Below are 6,000 nucleotides of genomic sequence, written 5' to 3' on the forward strand. Positions count from 1 at the left end.
CTTGAGCTCGCGCATTCCATTAAAGACTACAAATTTCATATGTTCAGCTGGTTAAGTGGGTTTTTTTTTTTTTTATTTCTTTTCCATTTTTTCCTTTATTTATTTTTAGGGTTCAAAGGGGCATGAGAACACCATCAGACCACCCGATGGTTAACTGTGGCCATCCTAGTACGCGTTCTAAATATCTCATACCTCGTGCATAGAGACTCAACCATGGTCGTTGTGGAATAATCTAAACCCTCATAAAGGATTTGAACTAGCCTAACCTTTTCTAAACCATGATGAGGACACTGGGATAATAAATCATTGAACCTTTCCAAATACCTATATAAAGATTCTCTTTTTTGTTGTGAAAATGTGCATATTTGCGTCCTAATAGACGATGTTTTGTGCCTAGGGAAAAACTTATTGAAAAAGGAAGATGTAAGTTGTTCATATGTCTCAATTGACTCGGAGTCCAAACTATACAGCCACGACTTGGCCTTATCTTTCAGGGAAATGGGAATAACTAAGTTTTAAAGCATCATCATCTAAGCCTCTAATTCTTAGAGTACTACAAAATTCCTCAAAATCCCTAACATGGTAATAAGGGTTTTCATTTTCTTTCCCTAAAAAGATTGGGAGCATCTATAAGGTCCCAGGTTTCAGTTCATAGGGTGCCTCCGTTTCAGCTAACTTAATACACGAAGGACGGGTAGTCCTAGTTGGATTCAACAAAGCTTTCAAAGTTGCCATTTCTGGCGCTATCAGAGCAACATGGATTCTCTCCTCAGTCAAAGAACGTTCAAAAACAGACTCTTCAAAAGCCGGACTTTCTAGATTAAGGTAATCGAGACGCTTCAACTACTAGGTTTCTCTTTAACAAATCTACCTAGTGCGTCTCTTTTACGTTCAGGCATACAATAGAATTTTCTAAATTGGAAGGGTAAGCAAACACAGATCAAGGCCGACTCAACCAAATCAAACCTATTGATTTCTAGCAAACAAAAAGCATGATCTCCACTTAGATTGTTTCTAGACCAGCTTCTAATCCTTCGAACGGGAATTCGTTACAATTTAAGCAAACCCCTCTGGAATCAATCCGAGTTAACGTAAGTTGAATATAGGCGAGGGAAGCTCGGTGGAGTTTTGATACCCAAAGCCTCACCGGTATTACAAGGTGGCGCAGTCACGCATTCAACTTACAGAAACCGTCAAGAACTTCGAAGTATGCTAAAAAGAGTAACCAATATTTTTCGAATGACTTTCCTGTTAAGCTCGTTACCCTATCGGTCTCGTTCTAGTCAAAATTTTAGGCTTAGGTTCGCGTAGGTTACGTATTCCTAAAGCGGGCAAGAAGAGAACGGTGATGAAATCAGAACCCTTATCTTGTATGGCCAGGCCTTGCCCTTTACTAGAAAAATAAATGTCCGTATTCAGTCCTCAACATATATGCATACGAAGGAGTCCAGTAACTTGCTGACAGGGATTCGCGAGTGTTTAGAATCTTACCTCCCGTTCCAGACGGGGGATGAATCGGTTGTAGTCGACTCGGGCCACTGACTCCAATGTCTAATGTACGAACCCAAGGTGCAGAGACAATATCGTAATTGTCCTCCTTCTCTGCAAACAATTTATATTTAAAGTACCCTTCCATAGGGTAATAATAAAAAAAATAATGTCCCAAAGTCCAAAAGTCCAAAAAAATAAAGAAAAATTACAAAAATAATAAACCCTAATACGATTTTTTTTTTTAAATAAAGTAAACAAACCCTAAACTAAAATTGTCTAAAATACAATTGTCTTCTTTTCTGTTCTTTTTGCTTTAATCTTTAGCTCCAAGTCTTTACGAAATCACCAAACTCCTTGGCTCAATTTTCTTTATGATCCAGAACCTGCAGACACAAGATAAATACCCATAAACATAAAAAAGGACAAAAATAATAATAAAATAAATAAAATAAAATAAATCTAAAACCCTAAAAACAAGTCCGCGTCGGCGGCGCCAAAAATTGATGTGATTTGTAGAAAGTGGTAAAAGTGGTTCGATTCTTAGACTTGTGAAGGATATTAATTAGACTTAAATTCTAATATTAAAATAGAAAACTCACTAACAATTATAGCAAACTCAATCAAAGATGATATCAATACTAAAAAAAACACTGAGGCTAAGATTCCACTATTTTCCAAGTTCAAAGTGATTAAACCAATACTTATATTTATGCAATTTTCTTGTTTAATTTGATTCTAAAATATTACAACAAGTAGATTTTCAAAAGTAATAATTGTAAATACCAAGTATGAAGCATCAAAAGTCTTAAAACTAAGCATACTCCATCAAAATAGATCATAATCATTCAAATAAAAATCATATTCAATAATAGTTCAAGGCAAATAATCATATAATTATTGCAAATAAAAAGATAAAATAGAATATACCACTTTTTGTTGGAAAAATAGCTTCATCTATCGCCTCAGCAATGGGGTTTAGCTCCTCATATTAATCATGATCTCAAAATATGTGTTTGTTGCTCAAAAGATGATTAAAAGAGTGAAAAGTAATAACACAGACTGTTTGCAACAGTATATTGGTGTTGCAAAACAGTCGTTACAATGGAACTGTTACAGAAAAACTGTTGCTTTGTCGCTGATTTTAAGACCCTAGAATACGACTGCCCTGCATAGCTTAATGTTCTTCAGTTGTTAAACAACGACACTGTTCTGCGACTGTTTCCCGTGCGTCAATGTTCTTCGCGTTCTTCTTCTTCAGCAGCAGCAGAAACAGAGTTTGGTAAAGCTCTGATTTCTTCTTCTTTGGCTCTCCTTAGGTTCCCAAACTCTCGACACCTCTTCTATATGACCCAAGACATCTATTTATATCAAAAATACCGATTAAATCTCTCTCAAATCTTCCAAAATCTCTTTCCTTCTCTTCACGGCCAAGTTGTGGCAATTTCTTGTTTTAGAATTTCTACGCGTTTCTGAGCTTTCCTTTTTATTCTAAACTCTTCCTTAGATAGATACAAATCTTTGGGAAGGTTTACAACGCTTTAATCTCTCTAAAATTCCCTAAAACAGGTCACACACGTGACTTTCCATATTTTCTGTTGTGAGAAAAATCCTTCGATTGAACCCAGTCTAATCGATTTAAACACCCATATCAGATTCCTAGACCCATAAGGAGTCTATCCTATGAAAATCAGAGGTTTAATCGACCTCAAACTCCTTCAAATCACGATTGCCAAAACTGTTCTTCACTGCACCTATTTTCCCGCCGAAAACCTGGTTTTTGAAATGTTGAAGATGGTTGCCCCTTATCCAGAGTAAGGGTGTGATTAGCAACTGCCTGGAAATGGGATGCCCTTTAGTAATTAGTTTACCCCTTATCCAAAGTGAGAGTCCGAATAGCAAATGTCCTCTGGGTGCTTTCCGACAACTTTTCGAGCCAATTTTTTCCAACAATGTTTATTGACCAAAAATACCTACAAATAAATAAAACACCATAATAAGTACAAAAATGAGCCCTAACAATATATAGAATCGAGACAAATCGGACACAAAAATTTGTCTATCAAATACCCCCAAACCTATTATTTGCTAGTCCTCGAGCAAAAATAAAATAAAAATAAAATCCTAACTCACTGTCGCAGGCATCGTCGATTGCATTTAGCGTATGCAATAAGCCTTTAAACCCCTAGGTGTCCCTAGTAGCGGAGTGTTTTGTCCAAAGAGCTTACCAGATGTATACCCACAAAACCTTTATACTCCAGACCCTAGCTATCTACACAGAACCTTGGAAGGCACTAAAGAATCTCCTTGATTGGCATACTTATTGACTACAGGAGGAAGTACCATGATGTGAAATTCCAATTGTTGTACACGAGTTTGCACTCAAGCATACTAAAATTCATATGAAGTGACAGAGCTCTACTCAGATAGTCGCACTATGGACATCAATATCCGAAGTCAAAATTAATCACATGGATAAATCAAGAAGATGGATATAGAAAAACATAGATGGTTTTGATGTTTACTAGGTGAACGGTGTTTCTCATATCTGTCTGAAGGCCTCCGCCAAAATGAACTTATCCTAATGGACGATACCGGTGATTAAGATTTTTGATGGGGTTGTAGTAAATAGGATTTGTTTCAGACTTGTGAAGGAAATGGAATTTTTAGATTTAAAAAAATATATATAATAGGATTTGTTTCAGACTTGTGAAGGAAATGGAATTTTTAGATTTAAAAAAAATATATATACAAAAATATTAACAATGGGCGAGGGGTACTGGGACTAAGGATTAGGCCGAATTCACTACACAAGGTTCATTCATAAATTCTTTGACAATTTAAAACTCAATAAAATTAACATGGACTCTGATTTTGCCAAGATAGATTCTCAAAACATCGATTGTAAGTCCTAAGCATGATGTATCAAAACACCTAAGCTAAGCATACATCATCACATTAAATAACAACCAATTAATTCAAATCATATTTCAATTTTAAATTAATGCAAAAGTCATAAAAAAGAATAAAATGAATTTACCCGTGTATGAAATTCACCCTCCTCCGTCGTCCCAGTGTTGGGTTTTGCTCATCATGATAAAAACACGCTCAAAATATTTATTTATTGCTCAAATGGTGTTTACAATGAAGAGAAGAAGAGAAAATGGTGTAAACAGCTAATGTGCGACCCACAAGAAGCGTCACTAAAGAACGATAAAAGAGAAGTGCTATTGTCGCTGTGGTTCTAAGACCCACACCTACGACCCACGCCTGTGAGTCTGTTTCACTGTTGATAAACGACTGTCCTTGCGAGTCTGTTCTTGGTGTTCTTCATCATCAACAGGAGCAGAAACAGAGTTTCATCAACTCTTGATTTCTCGCTCTTGAGCTCTCCTATCGACCCCAAACTCTCGACATCCCTCTCTTGTACCTTGATAAATATATTTATACTCCTAATCCTCATTTAATCACGCCATATCTCCCAAATGATCTTCATTTATCAATATTATTCTCCACGGCCAAAGTTTCCATTTTTTGATCTTCCACGCGCATGTAGCTGTATTTCTTTCCCTCTATACCTTATTCACGCTACATAATATCGATTAACTCTTCCAAACACGTGCAATACACGTTTAAATTCCTCACAACCCGTGCAAGCTCATGTTTTTCCTCTAACTCCCTGTTTGGATTAAAACCAAGTTATCTAGCCAAATTCGATCGAAAAAAACACCCATAATAGCTTTTTTAGGACATATCACAACTACCCATGAAGTTTCAGCCCTTTAGTCTACCCAGAACTCCTTCAAACTTTGATCGAAAAATCACACAGTAGATGAGAACCGTTTTCCCACCAAAATTCATTTTTGATATTTTGGGAAGAAGATGCCCCCCCCCTAATCCTCTACGGGTGTCCCTTTAGCACTTGCCTTATGGGGTGCAAATAGTAATTTTTTGGGCGTGAATAGTAATTTTTCTGGGGTTTCTCCGGCACATTTTTGGGGCGCTTTTAACACTCCTCCGGGGTGTTTCCTGGGTGCCTTTAGTACTTTATCCTGGGGTGTAAAACACCACTTTTCGAGCCAATTTTTCCGCAAGAGCTTATTTCTCTAAAAATACCTACAAAGACATATAATAACAAAATAAATAGAAAATCGAGTACTAACAATACATACAATTGAGACATATTAGACACATAAATATGTCTATCAACACCCCCAAACTTATTATTTGCTAGTCCTCGAGCAAAACTAATATGGAAAATAAAATCCTAATTCACTAGGTGTCCCTAGTGACCGAGTTAGTCTCGGGAGGGTTTACCAGAGGTGTACCCACAAAACCTTTACTCCTAATTGGTCACAAGTATCCAAAGAGATATGAGGACATACATATTCTCAACCTATCTCCAAGTAAGTAGAATGCCAGAGAAATTAAAGGTGTCAGCTCTAAAGCTGACTGAAGAAAAGGGGAGACACATCTGCACCACTGCTAGATAAAGAGATATCCGCTACACAG

At 36.7% G+C, this 6,000-nt stretch overlaps 1 pseudogene; it reads left to right on the forward strand.

Annotated features, from left to right (window-relative positions):
- The first annotated feature begins 273 nt into the window (after window positions 1-273).
- Window positions 274-373, forward strand: LOC113335057 (annotated as a pseudogene).
- The last annotated feature ends 5,627 nt before the right edge of the window (window positions 374-6,000 follow it).

This window comes from Papaver somniferum, unplaced genomic scaffold (genome assembly GCF_003573695.1).
Source record: "Papaver somniferum cultivar HN1 unplaced genomic scaffold, ASM357369v1 unplaced-scaffold_137, whole genome shotgun sequence".
NCBI classification, from domain to species: Eukaryota; Viridiplantae; Streptophyta; class Magnoliopsida; order Ranunculales; family Papaveraceae; genus Papaver; species Papaver somniferum.